Source organism: Pristiophorus japonicus, unplaced genomic scaffold (genome assembly GCF_044704955.1).
Source record: "Pristiophorus japonicus isolate sPriJap1 unplaced genomic scaffold, sPriJap1.hap1 HAP1_SCAFFOLD_315, whole genome shotgun sequence".
NCBI classification, from domain to species: Eukaryota; Metazoa; Chordata; class Chondrichthyes; family Pristiophoridae; genus Pristiophorus; species Pristiophorus japonicus.
Window position 1 is genome coordinate 404,962 of NW_027252944.1, and position 22,802 is coordinate 427,763.

General features: G+C 46.5%; 3 non-coding genes across 3 annotated transcripts; 1 reads left to right on the plus strand and 2 right to left on the minus strand.

Annotated features, from left to right (window-relative positions):
• Positions 1-671: 671 nt before the first annotated feature.
• trnav-uac (transfer RNA valine (anticodon UAC)) lies at positions 672-744 on the minus strand. The gene has a single exon. It is a non-coding gene; the product is annotated as a tRNA-Val (tRNA).
• An 11,198-nt stretch (positions 745-11,942) lies between these two features.
• On the minus strand, positions 11,943-12,016 carry trnan-guu (transfer RNA asparagine (anticodon GUU)). Its single transcript has one exon. It is a non-coding gene; the product is annotated as a tRNA-Asn (tRNA).
• Positions 12,017-12,898: 882 nt separating this feature from the next.
• On the plus strand, positions 12,899-12,971 carry trnav-cac (transfer RNA valine (anticodon CAC)). The gene has a single exon. It is a non-coding gene; the product is annotated as a tRNA-Val (tRNA).
• The last annotated feature ends 9,831 nt before the right edge of the window (positions 12,972-22,802 follow it).

Here is a 22,802-nt window from a genome sequence, read left to right on the forward strand (position 1 = left end):
CCTGTTTCTCATGATCTTATGTTCTTATGCATGTTGACCCATTTTACGCAATGTATTTTAGCTTTCTGGTTGAAAGTGTTCATTGCCGATGACAGCACGAATCTGGGGCAACTTTTATCAAATTTATCAGCACCGATTATTCCTACCGTGCACACAAAATACAATCAGTAGTGAAGATAAAATCCCACCGTGTGTATTTTCAGATTCAACGCAGCAGCATTTCAAATAAAGTGAAAGAATTTTACACTGAAAAGATTTGCAAGTGTTACTTGTATTTGTGTCTTTAATTGAAATTTGTGGCGCCTGACTCCCGTTCATGCCACTGCTGAATAAGAAAGGAGGGTTTGACATTGACCAGACTGCACTGCCCCTGATAGTTGTCAGCTCATCCTTTATATTCAGTGGTTTCTCGCCCTTTGATGGGCTGCAGTGTCGCGGATATCACGTTGGCCTCACACGCAAAAGGTCCCCGGTGGATCCATTTTCTCTCACTCAAAGTTATCTATTTATTGGTGAAATAAAGAGCAAATAATGAATAAGGGAGCCCTTTTGCCAGGAGAATTAATAACAAATAAAAACAGCAAATGCTGGAAATCTCTGCAGGCCTGGCAGCATTTGCAGGGAGACTGAACTCGCCTCCGATTGTTCATCCACAGTAAGTTTAAATATAATGTTTCTGCCTGGGATTGAACCAGGAACTTTTCGCGTGTAAAGCCAACGTGATAACCACTACACTACAGAAACCTCTTGTACAACAACTCCCACAGCGAGGAGCTGACCTGTGAGCTCCCTCTGTGCTGATTGGGAATGTGTTGGCTCACCTGAAACAACTTCTGTCCCACACTGAATGTTCTCAATCCTTCCACTCCGCTGCCCTTTACAGAAATGTCACGGATCACCCAGCCACCGTGTTCACTTCCACATCCTCACAGTGGGGCCACAGAAGCTCCTACCGTCTCCCCGCGATCAGCGAACTCACCCAGTTTACAAAATTAAACCCCAAACACGTGCCCGGCAAAGTGCAGGTGAAGCCAGATAGTCTGCAAGCTCGGTCTATCACAGAAATTATTGGTATTCATGGTGATTACAACAATTATTAATCGTCTCACAGACCTCAATTATTTTTATGCGATGAATTGATCGAGGATTGAAACCAGGTTAATGCGCCGGGTCTGAACCCCTCGACCACCAGGGAACAGCTACGATACATATCAAACCAGGTTAGTGCACCGGGTCTTAACCCCTCGACCACCAGGGAACAGTTACGATGCATGTCGATATATTTATATATATTTATATATGAACCTGAAGGTCAATGTCTACCTACCGAGACCTCGTGGCGCCCACGGCAGTGCTTCTAACTTTGAGTGAGAGAAACGGTTCCACAGTGACACCTGTCATGTGTTCTACATGGTTACAGCTTGTACAATTATAAGGTGTGCCACCAGAGGGCACTGCAGTGGGTGACTTGTAGCTTACCTGCACAGGTGTGCCTGGCCTAGTATAAAAGGCAGGCCACCAATAAAGGTTATCAATAAAGGACTCAGGTCACTGCAGTTAAAGAACGACACATTGTCTCGTGGAGTCATTATCAGAGCATTTGAAGGTATTACAAGGGAGCCCAAAGCCTCAGAAACTGGAAATTCTACCAGAGCGTCGAAGTCATGCTGTAGGTGCCTGGAAGAACACATTGCTCAAAGTTGTCCACACGTGAAGACAGAGTGTTTCTTCGACAGAAATACTGGGCATCTTACGAAGGCATGCCGCCTGAAGGGTAAACCTGTTGTTAAAGCTATGAGTCCAGCGTTCAAAGCTCTGAGTCGAAATCCCAAGAGACTTCATATTATGGAAGACCAACAACAGGACGAGGAGATGTTAGAGTTACACATCATCAGGAGCACGAGTTTAACGGACAGTGATTCGGAAAGCATCGAAATCCACATAGATGTTGCTGGATTCAAGATACCAATGGAAATTGACACGGGTGCATCCGTGAGTGTAATACCGGAGTCACTGTACCGCGACAAATTGCGTGATTTCCAACTGGAGAAACCCGAGATAGAGCTGCGAGGCTACTCGTGAGAGTAAATTCCTGTGGTTGGTCATATCACTGCATCGATCGGTGAAATATAAAGATTAATTTCAGAACTTGCCTCTAATAGTAGTGAAAAGAGACAAGTCTGCCTTACAAGGAAGAAATTGATTAAGCTCACTGAAGCTGGATTGTAGTCAGATTTTCTGTGTGGAAGCGAGATTTTCATCTACGGATGAGGTTGTCAAGAAGTATCCAAAGGTGTTCTGCGAAACGGACAGTCCGATCCAAGGCTTCAAGGCGAGTGTCAGGGTACAGAAGGACGCTAGATTGGTTTACGACAAGCCCCGTTCCGTACCATATGCACTCAAGGAGAAAGTTGAGCATGAACTCAAAAAACTAGAAGGTGTTAACCGTTACACTGCGGAAACATCTCCACTTTCAGCTCCAGATTCACAATATTAAACCCAATGAGATCGGGAGAAAAGTTCCTCACATGCTCAGGGCAAAATAAATAATTGTCGTTCTACAAAAGAATGAACAAATTTCAGCACCAGGTCAGACGGAAATGTGAAGCGAGCAGGTGGACTGTTGAATCGCACTTTTAAGGAGTTGGTGGTGACAAAGCAAATGGGTTCTGCTAAATGATTCAATATGAGAAATGTCTGCAATAGGATTCGAACACTATCGATAGTGACCTGAACACATCACCTTAGACCACTCGGCCATCATTACTATCCATTGCGCTGTCGCCACCTGCAGGTTGATTTTGAACTTTTGTGTCATGTCACATGAAATAAATCAGGGCAGCAGGCGGATCTGTGCCTGACATCGGGGAAAGAGTGAGACAGACCTTGGAGCAAGGGTCTGGTTATTGTCAAACAGCAAATGAAATATTAATTCTGGAAGAATAACATTGAAACTAAATGTGATCCTGACACCCAGAAACAAGTGCTGAGGCAAAAGGTTAAATGCTGCATCCCTTCCTGCAAAAAATTCCTTTCACAAACATTTCTCTTAACAAAACGGCACAAAAAAAAAATGTTCCTTTCAATGTCATTAAACTTCCGAATTTCCACGCCCCGCAACTCTCCTGAATCAGATGCCTCAAGTTTTTCCGACACCATCCATATCCTTTTGCTCCAAGGTCTGTCTCCCTGTTTCCCCGGTGTCAGGCAGAGATCTGCCTGCTGCCCTCATTTATTTCACTCTATATGAATCTCTCTAATATTCCAACAGCAGCCATGGTTGTGTGAAGGATTGTATTCTGTTAATCGTCGCCAATTGTTGTGAAAAGTAGAACACCAGGAGGCTGAGTACTGTGAGCTAAACTTAGTGTGATCTTAGTCTTCTTTATTCCAACTCCAGAGTGCCTGAACAACATGGCAGCCAACCTTTTATACTGGCCCTGCAGGTGTGGGCAGGTGACCATTAGGACTCCAACGGTCACGCCCTCTGGTGGCAAGTATGACATAGTTACATACTTCACATATTTGTTATCGGTAAGAAGTTATAATTCCAATGAATGCCTGAATCATCAGAAAGGAGCCTGGTTTGTAGGACAAGGCTACATATCAGGAAGGAGCGTAGTTAGATGACAAGGGAAGTGATACTCTGATGATAAGTTTGGAGAATAAAAAGAGTAATTACTGGAAACACTGAGCAGGCCAGGCAGCATCTGTGGAGAGAGAAACAGAGTTAACGTTTCCGGTTAATGACCTTCCATCAGAAGTTGGGCAGTTGTGTTAGGTAATACTATTAAAAGTTTCAATTTCACGAAGCAGGGGTAAGGAAAATATATAAAATGTGGCATTTGGAACAGAATGTTTAGAATCCGATTCATGTTTGATCAATGTGTACACCGAGCTTGGAACTGTAACGTGTTTGAGTTCTTCGGCTAACATTCGCAAGGTTTGGGTGTAAGTACTATTAAGTGTATGTTTAATTATTGTCTGCTTAATAACTCTGACATTTAATGTTGCGGACCCTATTCCTGCACTGCGTGTGTTCCAGCTCTGTTTGGAGCACCAATCCCTTCTATCCGTCGCTTACAGGGACAGTTGGATTCACCGATTCTTTGTTTGGTGAAATTTAAAAGATTGAAATCGGCGAACATCAACCTGGTCACCTACTCACTAACCGCTACACGCTGCTCCCGTGAGATGGAAGCACAGTTACTGTTACCAGCTTGAACGCAGGTACAAGCATAACTCATTCATAGAAAGTCCAAGTCCCTGAGGCACCTGATTTTTTGCACCAAACTCCTTCGCAAAGAGTTGCGGTTCGTGTGGGGTGATATGGGCACATCTTTCCCCACACGACAACACTTCAAACATAACGCAACGGATGCAAAGAGCTTTGGGGCGTCATGAGTTCCTGAAAGGTGTTGCAGAAATGCAAGTCCTTCTTTGCAAAAGTTTGATGCAATTTCAAAATTCTTGAGTAAACTGAGGGCTCGTCTGGGATTTGAAACCGGGACCTCTCGCAAATTTCAAGCAATAACGCCGAAGCGAGAATCATACCCCTAGACCAACGAGCCAACTGTTCGATAAACGTAGAGATAAGGTGTAACCATTATTGAAACATTTTTAGTGTGTTGCTATTCTTGATCGGAGGAGCACATGAGATGGAATCAGTGACTTTGCTTTTTCGACTTGTCTTCTGAAGCACCGCACGGTCCAACTCCGACAGTCAATGAGCTGTTGGGACGTTAGTGTATCCAGGCTGTGGCTGGTCACCCCGAGCACAGCAAAGGGGTTTCTGCATTACTTCTGGGTGGGGACAATATCTTTCCCGTTCGCTCTTCCTGTTGTCCATAACCCTGTGCTTTGGTTTCTCTATTTATTCCCGTGTCTCAGTTTCTAGTGTTTAAAAGGGAACAAAAGATGAAATGGGTGTCACTGTGGAACAATTTATCTCACTCAAAGTTAGACACATTACCGTGGGCAGCACGGGGTCAAGGTAGGTAGCCGTTGAAATTCAGGTTCACATACAAATATATATAAATATATCGACATGTATCGTAACTGTTCCCTGGTGGTTGAGCGGTTAAGATTCGGCGGACTAACCTGGTTTCAATCATCAATCAATTCATCGCATAAAAATAATTGAGGTCTGTGAGACGATTAATAATTGCTGTAAGCACCATGAATACAAATACTTTCTGTGATAGACCGAGCTTACAGACTATCTGGCTTCTCCTGCCCTTTGCCGGGCACGTATTCGGGTTTAATTTTGTAAACTGGGTGAGTTCGCTGATCGTGGATAGAAAGGTAGGAGCCTCTGTGACCCCACTGTGAGGATGTGGAAGTGAACATGGTGGCTGGGTGATCCCTGACATTTCTGTTAAGGGCAGCGGAGGAGAAGGATTGAGAACATTCAATGCAGGACAGAAGTTGTTTTAGGTGAGCCAACACACAATGCCGATCAGCACAGACGGAGCTCACTGGTCAACTCCCCTCTGTTGGGGTTATTGTATCAGAGGTTTCTGTTGTGTAGTGGTTATCACGTTTGCTTTACACGTGAAAAGTCCTTGGTTTAATCCCGTGTTTAGTCTCCTGGCAAATGCTGCCTGACCTGCTGAGATTTCCAGCATTTGCTATTTATTCTGCTGGTAAAAGGGCTCCCTTATTCCTTAATTGCTCTTTATTTCACTTCAATAAATAGATAACTTTGACTGTGAGAAAACCGATCCACCGGGGACCTTTTGCGTGTGAGGCCAACGTGATATCCGCTGCACTGCAGCCCATCAAAGGTTGAGAAACCACTGAATATAAAGGATGAGCTGGTCAACGTCAAACCCTCCTTTCTTATTCAGCAGTGGCATGAACGGGAGTCAGACGCCACAACGTTTAATTAAAGACACAAATACAAGTAACACTTGCAAATCTTTTCAGTGTAAAATTCTTTCACTTTATTTGAAATCCGACAGCATTGAATCTGAAAATACGCAAGGTGGGATTTTATCTTCACGACTAATTTTATTTTGTGTGCATGATAGGAAAAACCGGTGCTGCTAAATTTGATAAATTTGCCCCAGGTCCCTGAAGACTTTGAACCAGAAAGCTAAAATACAGTGAGTAAAATGGGATATGGCTTTCGAGTTAAGATGTAAAGCACAGGCCAAATGATTGAAGTATGGAATGTCCCTGAGTTAGCATTTGTTTGATTGTGCAAAAGAAGGTGAGGGGTTAATTAATGATGGTTTCCCGTGAAAGCAAGAGAAAGATTTTCGAGCAAACCATTCGGTGACTGTCCGGTGAGCGCTGTTTGTGATACTTGGTGGGAATGGGCGGGGATGTTAAAGCCCCTTGTATTGCACAACCTTCATATAGACGAACATCTCCAGCTCACTGTGTAGGTCTCATGGTGCAACGATAGTGTGTCTGATTCCAAATTAAAAGGTTGCGTTTTCAAATCACGTTACGGTCAGTGTTTTTTTGGATATTGTTCTTCCAGAATTAATATTTCATTTGCTGTTTGACAATAACCAGAACCTTGCTGTAATTTCTGTCTCACTGTTTCCCCGGTGTCAGGCAGAGATACGCCTGCTGCCCTTATTTATTTCATGTGACAGGACACAAAAGTTGAAAATCAACCTGCAGGTGGCCACAGAAAACACTGCATAGTCTGGATGGCCAAGCGGTCTAAGGTGCTGTGTTCAAATTGCAGTTTTCTCTGAAGGTGAGGGTTGGAATCCCACTTGTGACTTTTCTGATCTTGAAGAGGAACCCATTTGTTTTGTCATCACCAACTCCTTAAAAGTGCAATTCAGCAGTCCACGTGCTCGCTTAACATTTCCGTCTGACCTCGTGCTGAAGTTTGTTCATTCTTTTGTGGACCATCAATCAGATATTTTGCCCTGAGCATGTGAGGAACTTTTATCCCGATCTCATTGGGTTTAATTTTGGTAATCTGGTGCTGAAAGTGGAGATGTTTCCGAAGTGTAACTGTTAACACGTTCGCCTCACATGCGAAAGCACCTCGGACGGAAATATTTCCTGGAGCTTTATCATGCATGTTCAGAGGAGAGTTTGTTCTCCTGTGAAAGGTCAAGAGATCAAAAGAACGTAAGAGTTAGGAACAGGAGTCAGCCATTCGGCCCATTTTCAAGTTTTCAAGATCTTTCCGCCCGGTTTTGGACCGGGGACCTTTGGTGTGTGAGGCGAATGTGATAACTACTACACTTCGGAAACACTATGATAGAAGCTATCACAGGATAAAACCACATCTCTAACCTACACAGCTAGCCGAGAATTCAGGAACTTGTTTCAAGAGAATAGAATGAGGGTGCTATATTTAAGAAGGCTGTAAGTGTGGCCTTCGACAGCGTGGACCATTTTCCACGCCTTGGGAACCTACTATCAGCAAGGGCAGGCATCGAAGACGAGGTTCAACACCGCCTCCAGTGTGCCAGCACAGCCTTCGATCACCTGAGGAGGAGAGTGTTTGAAGACCAGGACCTCAAATCTGGCACCAAGCTTATGGTGTGCAGGGCGGTGCTGATAACTGCCCCGGGGTATGGATCCGAGACATGGACTATATACAGCAGACATCTCAAATCACTGTAGAAATACCACCAGGGCTGTCTCCGCAAGGTCCTGCAAGTCCCCTGGAAGGCCAGACGCACCAACATCAGTGTTCTCGATCAGGCCAACATCCCCAGCATTGAAGCACTGACCACACTCGACCAGCTCCGTTGGGCTTGCAACATTGTCCACATGCCCAACACGAGACTCTCCAAGCAAACGCTCCACTCAGAACTCCGATACAGTAAGCGAGCCCCAGGTGGGCAGAGGAAACGTTTCGGGCACACCCTCAAAGCCTCCCTGATAAAATGCAACATCCCCACCGGCACCTGGGAGTCCTTGTTCCTCGGGTTGATTTGCCTGTGCTGCATGATCCGTGCCGGATCGATCATCCTCTGCCACGTGGTATGTCACAGCACGTTTGCACATTCACTGGAGGTACCCCATCGTTGTGCAGCCTTTGCTCACGTAGTGCTTGAATCGATATTGATGGGCCCGAGGATTGTCCCCGCAGCACCAACACGGTGCTAAAAGATTCACATCGATCCCCGATGGCGGACTCTGAGTCATCACAGGTCTTGCAGCCACAGACGTATAGACCCTGCCATATGCAGTTCGGCCTGCAAGCGACATCATTTTATGCACAGTACTTGCCGATGAGCTTCGATGTTGAGTAGATATCTGTTTGGTGTTATCGTCCGTGGCCATGCATGGCTGGGCGATCGCGATGGCCCTGCTCTGGTCTCAGGATTCAGCAGCCAGCAGCTTTCGAAGAATGACCTCGTGGCTGATGCCCAGCACGTAAAAGTCCCACAGCATTTGCCCCAACGCAGCTCCAAAATAGCAAAGTCCCGCGAGCTGTCTCAGGTCGGTGAAATAATCCGCCAGGTCCTCGTCCCCGGAGCGATGGTGCGTGTAAAAACGATATCTGGCCATGATGATACTCTCCTTCGGCTTTAGGTAGTCCCAAACCAGTGTGCACAACGCTGAATATTCCTTCTCCTTTGGTTTTGTCGGTGTGAGCAGATTCTTGATGAGGCTGTATATTTTCGGCCCACAGATGGTGAGGAGAACCGCCCTGTGCTCGGCCACGTTAGTGTCTCCTTCCAGCTCGTTGGCCACAAAGTGCAGCTCCAGCTGCTCGACGAAGGCTTCCCAATCATCATCCTCTTTGGATCTCTCCAATATTCCAACAGCAGCCATGGTTGCGTGAAAATTCGAATTCTGTTACTCGTCGCCAATTGTTGTGCAGAGAAGAACTCCCCGAGGCTGAGTTCTGTGAGCTAAATTTAGTGTGATCTTAGTCTTCTTTATTACAACTGCAGTGTGCCTGAACTACATGGCAGCCAACCTTTTATACTGGCCCTCTTCGTGTGGGCAGGTGACCATTAGGACTCCAACAGTCGCGCGCTCTGGTGGCAAGTATTACATCGTTACCTACTTCACATAATTGTTATCATTAAGAAGTTATAATTCAAATGAATGCCTGAATCATCCGAAAGGAGCCTGGTTTGTAGGACAAGGCTACATATCAGGAAGGAGTGCAGTTAGATGACAAGGGAAGTGATATTCTGATTATAAGTTTGGAGAATAAAAAGAGTAAATGCTGGAAACACTGAGCAGGTCAGGCAGCATCTGTGGAGAGAGAAACAGAGTTAACGTTTCAGGTTAATGACCTACCTTCAGAAGTTGGGCACTTGTGTTCGGTAATACTATTAAAAGTTTAAATTGTCACGTAGAAGGGTTAAGGAAAAGATATAAAATGTGCCATTTGCAACAGATAGTTTAGAATCCGATTAATGTTTGATCAATTTTGACACCGAGCTGGGAACTATAACGTGTTTGAGTTCTTCGGCTAACATTCGCATGGTTTGGCTGTAAGTACTGTTAAGTGTATGTTTAATTATTGTCTGCTTAATAACTTTGACATTTAATGTTGCGGACCCTATTCCTGCACTGTGCGTGTTCCAGCTCTGTTTGGTGCAGCGATCCCTTCAATCCGTCGCTTACAGGGACAGTTGGATTCACCGTTTCTTTGTTTGGTGAAATTTCAAAGATTGAAAGCGGCGCACATCAACCTGGTCACCTACTCACTAACCGCTACACAATGCTCCCGTGAGATGGAAGCCAAGTTACTGTTTCAAGCTTGAACGCAGGTACAAGCAAAACTCATTCACAGAAAGTCCAAGTCCCTGAGGCACCTGATTATTTGCACCGAACTCCTTCGCAAAGAGTTGCAGTTCGTGTGGGGTGATTTGGGCACATCTTTCCCCACAATACAACACTTCAACACTTCAAACATAACTCAACGGCTATAAAGCGCTTTGGTGCGTCATGAGTTCCTGAAAAGTGTTGACGAAATGCAAGACCTTCTTTGCAAAATTTCGATGCAATTTCAATATTCTTGATAAATTGAGGGCTCGTCCAGGATTTGAACCCGGGACCTCTCGCAAATTTCAAGTATCAACCCCGAAAAAAGAATCATAACCCGAGACCAACGAGCCAACTGTGCAACAAATGCCAAGATAAGGTGTAACCATTATTGGAGCATTTTTAGTGTGTTGCTCTTCTTGATTGGAGGAGCACATGAGACGGAATCAGTGACTTTGCTTTTTCGAGCTGTCCTCTGAAGCACCGCACAGTCCCACTCCGACAGTCAATGAGCTGTTGGGACGTTAGTGTATCCAGGCTGTGGGTGGTCACCCCGAGCGCAGCAGAGGTGTTTCTGCATTCGTTCTGGGTGGGGACAGTATTTTTCCCCTTCTCTCTTCCTCTTGTCTATAACCCTGTGCTTTGGTTTCTCTATTTATTCCCCTGTCTCAGTTTCTAGTGTTTAAAAGTGAACAAAAGATGAGATGGGTGTCACTGTGGAACAATTTCTCTCACTCAAAGTTAGACACACTACCGTTGCACCACGAGGTCTAGGTAGGTAGCCGTTGATATTCAGGGTCATATATAAATATATATATGTATATCGACATGTATCGTAACTGTTCCCTGGTGGTCGAGGAGTTAAGTTCTGGCGCACTAACCTGGTTTCAATCCTCGATCAATTCATCGCATAAAAATAATTGAGGTCTCTGAGACGATTAATAATTCCTGTAATCACCATAAATACCAATACTGTCATGTATCTCACACTACTGTACATAACTGTACCTTACCATGCCATACATGACTGTAACCAGAGATGACCTGCAACCACAAACTTACCTTACCATCAGGGGTGCATTTGCAGGAGGCACTGGGTACCTTTCCCAGACAGGTATATCAGGATAGGTCTCAGGCAAGTGTGGCATTCGAGAGCTGTGTAAAAAAGGTGCAGGTCCTGAGTGAACTTGACTTCAGTATGTGCCTCGTGTGAGTCTGTATTACAGGGTCAGGACTTTTCAGTGGCGACGAGTTGCGGGATTACAGAATCCACAGAATGGCGACCAACGGCTCAGATGAAAAATACAATGCAGGAGATAATTGTGAGGACTTTATAGAAAGGCTCCAGCAAAGCTTTGTAACCAAAGACTGGTTAGGCGACAATAAGGCAGACAAGAGAAGAGCCCATCTTTTGACCAGCTGCCGCTTGAAATCATACGCTTCAATGAAGGACCTGCTGGCACACGAGAAACCAGCAAGCAAGTCGTTTGAAGAATTGAGCACACTGGTAAGAGACCACCTGAAGCCAGCAAGCAGCCTACACATGCAAGCTACCTCGGACCCGTGCCAAAGCTCCCCGTACATCGAGCACAGGCTCAGGAAAACCCCCGGGGAGAGGATATCCCGGTCACTGGGCCTTCCAGCTACAATGAACAAGTTCCTGTTTTGAAACTTTCCACTGTAATAACTTGCAACTTGAACATCCAATAGTCAGGATGGCCGAGCGGTCTAAGGCGTTGGTTCAGGTCACTGTCTCCTCTGGAGGCGTGGGTTCAAATCCCAATCCTGACATTCAGTGTTTTTAATTACAAACTCATTTGTTTGGACACCACTCTGAAGTGCTTTGGGACATCCATCGAACTGAATAAAATGACGCCATTTCAATGACAAACAGTGATATCAAAGTTTCTTCTCAAACCGGGAATCGATCCTGGGTGGCTGTCGCGAAAGGAATGGTTTTGTGAAGCATTGAAATGTGCCCTCGAAATATCTCGCACTGCTCATTTAAAAACACTGTTACAATTTGTTTCAGTGCATAAGAAGGCAGGCTCGAAGGGCCAAATGGCCGTCTCCTGCTCCTGGTTTTTGTGTTCTTATACGGAGCACAGAATAAATGATTAAATGATCAAATCTCCCTCAGTTCGCATTTCTTTCATTGTGCAAAAGAAGATTATGGGTTTATTAATGATGTTTTCCTGTGAAAGCACCAAAAAAGTTTAAGGAAAATAATTCGTCTAACGTGGGGTTTGAACTCACAACCCTGAGATTAACAGTCTCATACTCTACCGACTGAGCTAGTCAGGACTGCATAAGTTGCATCTTCCTGTCACTGATCGCTGCGAGGGATCTGTTGGCTCCGCACCATGGGTGTATCTCGAAATTCAAACCTCGAAACTGGTTCTCCTGATTTCCAAGCCCCTTGTATTGCAGAACCTTCATTTCGACGAACATCTCCACCGCACTGTGTAGGCCTCGTGGCGCAACGGTAGTGCGTCTGACGGTAAATCCGAAGATTTTGTGTTCCAATCAGGTCGGGGTCACTGTTCTTTCAGACATTTGTTTTCCAGAATTAATATTTCCTTTGCTGTTTGGCAATAACCAGACCCTTGCTCCAAGGTCTCTCTCACTATTTCCCGGTGTCAGGCAGAGATACGCCTGCTGCGCTCATTTATTTCACATAACAGGACACAAAAGTTCAAAATCAACCTGCAGGTGGCCACACACAGCACTGAATAGTCAGGATGGCCTGACAATTATCCCTAACACAGTGGATTACCTCAGTTTTCCCACATTATACTCCATCTGACAAATTACTGCCCAGCCACTGAGCCTATCGATATCGCTTTGCAGATTGTTTGTGTCCTCCTCACAACTTGCTTTCCCACCGATCTTTGGATCACCTTGGCTACATTACCAACATGCAGAGCACAGAACCAATTATTGACCGACTGACTTTCCCTCAGTTAGCATTTCTTTCATTGTGCAAAAGCAGATTATCGATTCCTTAACGATGTTATACCATGAAAGCAAAATAAAAGTTAAACGAAAATAATTTGCACACTTGAAAGGAATATTTCATTTTGGTGCAGTTCCGGTCAGAGAGATGTAGGAACTTTTTGCAGAGAGAGGGATTGAGTATTGCAGATTGTTGCTGAACATTTATCTCTGGGCATATCATTAGGCGCTAGTTTCTGTAGTGTAGCGGTCATCACATTCGCCTCACACACGAAAGGTTCCCGGTTCAAGCCCGGGTGGAAACATTATTTCTGAAACAAAAATTGGTTTTAAATGTTCATTGTTCATGTGACAATGGCCTCCTTCCGTGCTGTAAATTTCTCTGATTCCATGGTGAGCAATGAAATTTTAAAACCAGTCTCCTAAAATACAGAGTGTGTAAAATCAGAAAAGGAATAAAACTTCCTCAATGATTCAAGTGCCACAAATTATTAAAATTAAGTTGTTGAAGTTTCGACTGTCCCTCAGTGATCATGATAGCATTTATTTCATTCTGCTAAATAATGCTATCGGTTAATACCAGCAAATACAAGCCGCATTTCAAACCCGGAAACAACTCATTCATTATTCACCCTTCCCAGTTCCAGTGCACAGAGGGTGATTCATCCTCAATCCCAGAAACTCAAATCCAACTTCTGACATTCCTATTTTTCTAATTACCAACTCATTTGTTTTGACACCACTCTGAAGTGCTTTGGGTCATCTGTGTAATTTAATTAAATTACTCCACTTTAATTAAAAACGGTGGTAGCAAAATTACTTCTCTAACTGTGAATCGAACCCCGGTAGCTGTCGTGATCAGAATGTTTTTGTGAAGAATTTAAATATGCTCTCCAAAAATCTCGCATTCCTAATTTACAAATAGGGTTACCATTTGTTTCAGTGTGAAAGAAGGAGATTGAAAATGACAACAAAAACACCAAGCAGCGACTACATTAAGACAAATTCAAACTTTTCACAAAGTTGGTTTACGAAGTAACGGCTGAGCTAAAGTTGGCACTCACCAGTCCCATCAGAATTTTAAATGTTTCTATGAGATCGCCGCTCAGCCTTCTAAATTTCAATGTATAAAGACCCAGTTGATCCAGTCTCTCCTCAAATGTCAGTCCGGCTTGCCCCTTATCCTTAGACTGTGTTCTCTGGTTCTGGACTTCCCCAACTTGGGAACATTCTTCCTGCATCGAACCTGTCCCGTCCCATCCAAATTTTAAATGTTTCTATGAGATCCCCTTTCATCCTTCTAATCTCCAGTGAATACAGGCCTACTTGATCCAGTCTCTCCTCATATGTCAGTCCTGCCATCCCGGGAATCAGTCTGGTTAACCTTCGTTGCACTCCCTCAATAGCAAGAACGTCCTTCCTCAGATTAGGAGACCAAAACTGAACACAATATTCCAGGTGGGGCCTCACCAAGGCCCTGCACAACTGCAGTCAGACCTCCCTACTCCTATACTCAAATCCCCTCGCTATGAATGCCAACATACCATTTGCCTTCTTCATCGCCTGCTGTACCTGCATGCCAACTTTCAATGACTGATGAACCACGACAACCAGGTCTCGTTACACCGCCCCTTTTCCTAATCTGCCGCCATTCAGATAATATTTTGCCTAGTATTTTTGCCCCCAAACTGGATAACCTCACATTTATCTACATTATACTGCATCTGCCATTCATTTGCCCACTCGCCTAACCTGTCCAAGTCACCCTGCAGCCTCTTAGCGTCCCCCTCAAAGCTCACACCGCCACCCAGTTTAGTGTCATCTGCCAACTTGGAGATATTACACTGTTACATGTTCATTACATGTTACAATGAACATTCTGAATCAGACACCTCAAGTAAAGTGCGTGCAATGGGCAATGATTCAACAATTAACATAAGTACGTAAGGAGCAGGAGTCGGCCATTCGGCCCCACGAGCTTGCTCCACCATCCAATAATATCGTGGCTGTTCTGATCCTGCACCCCTGCTCTTTTTATACTCCTCTCGAGTATCTGCAGTGTCGAGTTCTCGCTATCTGTCCTCAGCTTCCCTTTTTCCTTTATCTTACCCTGTGTGTCTCTTGAGGGATTTTTATCCCCGATCTGACTTTACTCACTCTGTGTTTTAGGAGACTGGTTTAAAATGTTAATTGCTCATCATGGAATCAGAGAAATTTACAGCACGGAAGGAGGCCATTCGGCCCATCGTGTCCCTGCCAGCCGACAAACAGCTCCCCAGCCCAGTCCCACTTTCCAGCTCTCGGTCCATAGCCCTGTAGGTTACGGCACTTCAGGTGCACATCCAAGTACTTTTTTAAATGTGCAGAGTGTTTCTGCATCGATCACCCTTTCAGGCAGTGAGTTCCAGTGATTTCCCCTCAAATCCCCTCTAAACCTTCGACCAATTACTTTAAATCTGTGCCCCCTGGTTGTTGACCCCTCTTCTAAGGGAAACAGATCCTTCCTGTCCACTCTATCCAGGCCCTTCATAATTTTATACACCTCAATCCTCTCCCCTCAGCATCTTCTGTTCCAAGGAAAACAAACCCAGCCTATCCAATCTCTGCTCAGAGCTACAATTCTCCAGTCCCGGCAACATCCTCATAAACGTACTCTGTACCCTCTCCAGTGCAATCACGTCCTTGCTGTAATGTGGTGACCAGAACTGCATGCAGTACTCTAGCTGTGGCCTAACAGTTCAAGAATAACCTCACTGCTCTTGTATTCCAAGCCTCTGTATAATCGATCTGGACAGCAGCCTGCCCTGTCGAGAGGTGATCGTGGGACTGAGCCTTCGTGGAATCGGAGAGGAGGAAGTTCTCTGCTGATCAACATGCAGTCAGCCACAATTCCTCATTCTTTAGGCGGGACTGTGTTAATGTAAGATGGGGTGGATTAGTAAGAGAGTCCATGTCATTACTGGCTTGCAACAAAAGCTATTTACCCAACGTGGGGCTCAAACCCCCAACCCTGAGATTAAGAGTTTTATATTTGACCAAGTGAGCTGGCTGGTCTTGGCAAAGCTATGGATCCTTGTTGTATCTCAAATCTTGTGGGTGGATTAATTATTTAAATAATGGTTGAGTATCTCACAGACTTCAATTATTTTTGCCAACTTGTCATCGGGAACATTCTTCCTGCATCCTCGTGAACCTTGTCTGAACTGCCTACAATGTAAGTATATCGCTCCTTAAATAAGGAGACCAAAACAGGTAGCATTTCTTTCATTGTGCAAAAGAAGATTAAATCCCGTGAAAGCAACATAAAAGTTTAAGGAAAATAATTCACCCGACTTGGGGCTCGAACCCAGGACCGTGAGATTAAGAGCCTCCTGTCCTACCGACTGAGCTAGCCGGGCTTCTCAACATCGCTCCTGTCAATCCCCTTCAGTTACTGGTCAATGGTGATCCCAGGCTGTTGATGGCGGGGGATTCGGTGATGGTAATGCCGGTGATAGCCGGGCCTGCTTCAGTTGCATCTTCCTGTCGCTGATTGTTTACAGGCGCCTGTTGGCTCCGCCCCGTGGGTTGATCTCGAACTTCAAAGCACGAAACAGGTTCTCCTGAATGCCAAGGTGTGTACGGAGATCAACCATCAAAAGCTCTGTCATTAAACACAGGGGGTCCGGCAATTTTCTGATCGCAATGCGCTTTCAGTCCTTGTCCTTAAAATTGTGGATGTGTAAATTGGGGAGTTGAATGACTTTGAAAGGAACATTGTTGTTTGGTGCAGTTCCAATCAGAGAAATGTTTGTGAAAGGAACGTTTTGCAGAGAGAGGGATTGAGCGCCTGTTGGCGGAAACATTTTTGAAATGAAATCTTGTGGACGATAAAATGGAACAAGAGCAGTCCGGGGTACATTGTCACATGATGCAAGCTATCTCGGATCCGGACCAAAGCTCCCCGTACACCGAGCAGAGGCTCAGGAAAACCCCGGGTAGAGGATATCCCGGTCACTGGGCCTTCCAGCAACACTGAACAAGTGCCCGGTCTGAAACTTTCCAGAGTAATAACTTGGAACGAGAGCATCCAACAGTCTCTTGGGATCCCTTGGAACTTCAGGGGATGCGCTCCCTGGTGTTGGAACATGGGAGTGCATGCTTTACAGAGACACAACATCACTCCCCCGCCAAAGTCAAAGTGAAAACAATTTACAAGGTGAGGCGGTCGGGAGCATTTCTTTCCCTGGTGGACCGCCTCGGTACAAATGTCTGTTCTGGTGTTTTGACTGTGCCCTCGCTGAGCAGGCGTGTTGTTGGCCCTGCAGGGCTGCTGGGTGAGTCTGGCCTTGCTGGGCTGTTGGGTGTGATGGGTTCGATTTCTGATCCGTGGTGGTGTCGTTGATCCTTTGGGTGTGTGTTGCGGGTTCGAAAAAGGTGGTGTCTGCTGTGGGTTGTTCAGGGCAGTCTGACAACCGCAGCCTCGTTTGGTCCTGGTGCTTTCTGCAAACTTGTCCATTGTCTAGTTTGAAGACAAACACCCGACTCCATTCTTTCGCGATCACCGTGCCCGCGATCCACTTGGGACCATGTCCATAGTTTAGCACATACACAGGGTTATTCAGATCAATTTCCCGTGACACAGTGGCGCGACCATCATTTACATTTTGTTGCTGACGCCTGCTGTCTACCTGATCATTCAGGTTGTGGTGGACCAGCAAGAGTCTATATTTAAGTGTCCTTTTCATGAGTAGCTCAGCCGGGGGCACCCCTGTGAGCGAGTGGGGTCTCGTGCTATAGCTGAGCAGTACTCGGGACAGGCGGGTCAGGAGTGAGCCTTCTGTGACTCGTTTGAGGCTCTGTTTGATTGTTTGTACTGCCCGCTCTGCCTGCCCATTGGAGGCTGGTTGAAACGGGGTCGAGGTGATATGTTTGATTCCATTGCGGGTCATGAATTCTTTAAATTTGGCACTGGTGAAACAAGGCCGGTTGTCACTGACCAGTATGTCAGGCAGGCCGTGGGTGGCAAACATGGCCCTCAGGCTTTCAATGGTGGCGGTGGCGGTGCTTCCCGACATTATTTCTCATTCAATCAATTTTGAAAAAGCATCCACCACCACCAGGAACATTTTACCAAGAAATGGGCCTGCATAGTTGACATGGATCCTCGACCCTGGTCTGGAGGGCCAGGACCACAAACTTAGTGGTGCCTCTCTGGACGCGTTGCTCAACTGAGCACATACACTGCATTGCCTTACACAGGACTCTAAGTCAGAGTCGATACTGGGCTAGCACATGTGGTATCTCGCTATCGCTTTCATCATTACTATACCCGGGTGTGTGCTGTGGAGATCCGAGATGAACGTCTCCCTGCCCTTTTTTCGTAGCACTACGCGGTTACCCCACAACAGGCAGTCTGCCTGACTGGACAGCTCGTCCTTTCGCCGCTGGAACGGCTTGATTGGCTCTTCTATTTCAACGGGAATGCTGGCCCAGCTCCCATGCAATACACAGTTTGTTATTAGGGACAGCAGAGGAACTTGGCTGGTCCAAGTCCTAATCTGGCGGGCCGTGACAGGTGATTTATCATTTTCAAATGCTTCCATGACCATCAACAAGTCAGCGGGCTGCGCCACCATCAACAAGTTTGCAGGTTGCGCCATTTCCACCCCCGTGGTGGGCAATGGTAGCCGACAGAGCATCCGCACAGTTCTCAGTGCTTGTACTGTGGCGGATGGTCTAGTTATACGCTGAGAACGTGAGTGCCCAGCTTTGTATGCGGGCTGAGGCATTAGTATTTATCCCCTTGTTTTCAGCGAACAGGCATGTGAGGGGCATGTGATCGGTTTCCAGCTCAAATTTGAGGCCAAACAGGAACTGATGCATTTTCTTTACCCCGAACACACACGCTAATGACTCTTTCTCAATCATGCTGTCGGCCCTCTCGGCCTTAGACAAGCTCCTGGAAGCATCGGCTACAGGTTGCAACTTCCCGACAATGTTAGCTTGTTGTAATACACACCCGATTCCGTATGACGACGCGTCACATGCTAGCACAAGTCTTTTACACGGGTTATACAATACAAGCAGCTTGTTGGAGCATAAAAGGTTGCTGGCTTTGTCAAAAGCAATTACTTGTTTTTTTTTTCCCCATACCCAGTTCTCACCTTTGTGCAATAACACATGTAGGGGCTCTAAAAGGTGCTTAACTCCTGTAGGAAGTTACCAAAATAGTGGGGGAGTCCCAGGAATGACCGCAGCTCCGTGACGTTCTGTGGCCTGGGCGCGTTCATGATAGCCTCTGTCTTGGCGTCTGTGGGCCGAATGCCACCGCCGTGATCTTTCTCCCGAAAATCTCCACTTCTGTTGCCATGAAGATGCATTTCGACCTCTTCAGCCGCAGCCCTACGCGATCTAGTCGCTGGAGGATCTCCTCCAGGTTTTGTATGTGTTCGACGGTGTCCAGACCCATAACCAATATGTCCTCCTGAAAGACCACCGTGTGTGGTACCGACTTGAGTAGGTTCTCCATGTTTCTCTGGAAGATCGCTGCAGACGACCGAATTCCAAACGGGCATCTGTTGTCGCTGAACAGTCACTTTTGCATGTTGATGCAGGTGAGGCCCTTCAAAGACTCCTCCAGCTCCTGCGTCATGTAGGCCGAAGTCAGCTCAAGCTTAGTGAACGCCTTGCCTCCTGCCAGCGCGCCAAATTGGTCGTCTGTCTTAGGTAGCGGGTATTGGTCCTGTAGCGAGAAACGATTAATAGTTACTTTATAATCGCCGCAAACCCTGACCGTGCCTTCACTTTTGAGTACTGGAACAATCGGTCTGGCCCACTCGCTGAATTCCACTGGGGAGATGATGTCCTCGCGTTTCCGCCTGTCCAGCTCGATTTCCACTCTCTCCTCATCATATGAGGTACCGCTCGCGCCTTGTGGTGAATGGGTCGTGCCTCTGGGACCAAGTGGGAACGCACCATCGCACCGGAAAATTTCCAATGCCTGGCTCAGAAAGGGAAGGAAATTTGTTCAGAAACTGGGTACATAAGGCCTCATCGACATGTGATAGCGTTCGGATGGTATCCCAGTTCCAGCGGATTTTGCCCAGCCAGCTCCTTCCAAGCAGTGTGGGGCCATCGCCCGGGACAATCCAGAGTGGCAGTTCGTGCACCGTGCCCTCGTAGGTGACCTTGACCATGGCGCTGCCCAGGACAGTGATAAGCTCTTTGGTGTGCACTCTCAGTTTTGTGTGGATGGGGCTTCGGGCTGGTCTGAATGCGTTGTTGCACCACAGTCTCTCAAACATTTTTTACTCACGATGGACTGGCTAGCGCCAGTGTCCAGTTCCATGGTTACGGGTAAGCCATTCAATTTTACATTTAGCATTATAGTGGACATTTCGTCGAAAATGTGTGCACCCCGTGTACTTCAGCATCTGCCTCCTCTCTCTGAGGCTCGAAATTGCTTTGATCCACCATGGACCGATCTTCCTCTGCCACATGGTGGTTAGCAGGTTTTGCAGAGCTTTCAGCTCATTCGCAAGCTCGTTGGAGATGCCCCATTGTTCCACAGCTCTTGCAAACATACCGTTTGAAGCGGCATTAATAGGCTGAATGGAAGCTTGCACATCACCAACAACGTGTGAATTGCCTTGCACTCATCCTTTGTTGGAGACTCTGAGTCATCTGGGTCACCTGAGGCCTGTTAGCATTTGCAGATTCGTGGGTTCTGCCCTGTACATTTCTGCTCACAAACACAGTTCCAGTTAATTTATGAACATCGCTAGCACTTGTGTGCTGAGAGATTTGTGTTGTTTTATCACTAGTGGACATAAATCCTCTGTTATCGCAATGGCCTTACTGACGGTCGGTGTCTCTACAGCCAAAAGTTTTCGTAGGATGGTCTCGTGGCCAATGCCCAGTGCAAAAAAGTCTCTGAGCATTTGCTTCAGGTAGCCATCAAACTCACATTATCCTACAAGTCGCCTTAGCTTGGCGATGTAGCTCGCCACTTCCTGATCTTCAGTTCACTGGCACGTATAAAACCGAAACATCGCCATAGCACGCTCTCCCTCGGGTTAAGATGGTCCAGAACCAGTGTACACAGCTCCTCATACGACTTATCTGTGGGTTTCACCAGAGCCAGAACATTCTTCATGAGGCTGTAGGTCTGAGCCCTACAGACTGTGAGGAGGACCCCTCTCCTTTTTTGCAGCACTTCCTTCTCCGTCCAGCTCGTTGGCTACAAAGTACTGGTCTAGCCGTTCGACATAGAATTCCCAGTCCTCACCGTCCGAGAACTTCTCCAGGATGCCCACAGTTTGCTGCATCTTTGTTTTGGATTCGTATTCTCGACGCCAGTTATTTGTTCCTAACACAGATGAGGCTGCACACAGGGACGTTAAAGTAACAGTGACCTCAGTCTTTAATAAGACACTCCAGAGTGAGAAACTGGCCTTAGGGGCCGGCTTAAATGCAGTGCTCCCAAGGGGTGTTTGAATCCCTTGGGACTTCAGGGAATGAGCTCCCTGATGGTGGAACATGGGAGTGCATGCTTTGCAAATACACAACACATTCTTTGCCTGAACTTTGATTTCTGCCAACATCCCTTGTGTTTCACCTTCGCCGCAACTCCGCCACAATCTCTCACCGCTCCTCCACCACGATCTCTCACAGTTCGTCCACCACGATCTCTCGTCACTCCTCCGCCACGATCTCTCACCGTTCCACCACCACGATCTCTCGCCGTTCCTCCACCACGACCTCTCACCGTTCCTCCACCACGATCTCTCACCGCTCCTCCACCACGACCTCTCACCGTTCCTCCACACTGATCTTCCCGCTCCTCCGCTGTACCTGGGTCCCGCCGATGTTCCTGCCTGCCCACGCATAAAACAGCGACCTGTGTTTTGATGACGTGCAGCACAGCAGGACTCCAGATGTCCTGGTTAACCCTTGCCACTGGACCAAGACCTCGCTCTGTCAAGCCCGTGCGGTGGCTGGTGTCCAACGGTCACACCACGTTAAAAGAATCCACCCACAGGCATCTTCCACCCTTTGATTGGAGTTCAGAGCTCGAACATCGGGTCCTTCATTGAAACACCTGTGAACACATGTGGAAGTAAGCCTTCCTCGTTCGAGGACACGCCAATGATGATGATGATGATGATGTGTGGGACCTTACCAAATGTCTGCTGGAAACCATCAGATTAAATCTAGTAAGACCCGTCCCTTTATTCAGTTTTCACTGACCTTGCCTTAGGAAGGCTATATTGGCTTTGGAGGGAGCACCGTGTCGGTTTCCCAGAATGATACCTGGATTCCAAGGTTTAAATTAAGATATGAGATTACACCCACTGGAAATTAGAGGGTCGAGCATTGATTTGATCAAAATTTTCAAAGATATTAAGGGAAGAGATAGAGTAGATAGAGAGAAATGATTCCCGCTGGTTGGGGAGTCCCAGGCTAGGGGCCATAGTCTAAACATTAGAGACAGACGTTTCAGGAGTGAAATTCGGAAACATTCCAAGACACACATGGTGGGAGAGGTTTGGAACTCCATTCTGCAAAGGGCAGTTCGTGCTGGGTCAGTTGTTCATTTTACATCGCATTTTGATCAAAGGAATTAAGGAACATTGTCCAAAGGCTGGAATATGGAGTTTGCTCACAGATCAGCCATGATCTCATTGAATGGCGGAACCGGCTCGAGTGGCTGAATGGCCTCCTCCTGTTCCTGTGTAACAGGCTTGAGCGGCTGAATGGCCTCCTCCTGTTCCTGTGTAACAGGCTCGAGGGCCTGAATGGACCTCCTCCTGTTCCTGTGTAACAGGCTCAAGAGTCTGTATGGGCCTCCACCTGTTCATGTGTAACAGGCACGAGCGGCTGAATAGCCTCCTCCTGTTCCTGTGTAACAGGCTCGAGGTGCTAAATGGGCCTCCTCCTGTTCCTATTTATCATGCTCGAGGGGCTGAATGGGCCTCCTCCTGTTCCTGTGCAACAGGCTCGAGGGGCTGAATGGGCCTCCTCCTGTACCTGTGTGTAAGGTCTGGGAAAAAAAGGGAGGTGATATGAGAAAACATAAACTAAATGGTATTGTGTTAAAAGAGACGCAGAAGGATTGAGTGATTTACACACAGAAATCTTTGAAGCTGGGTAGA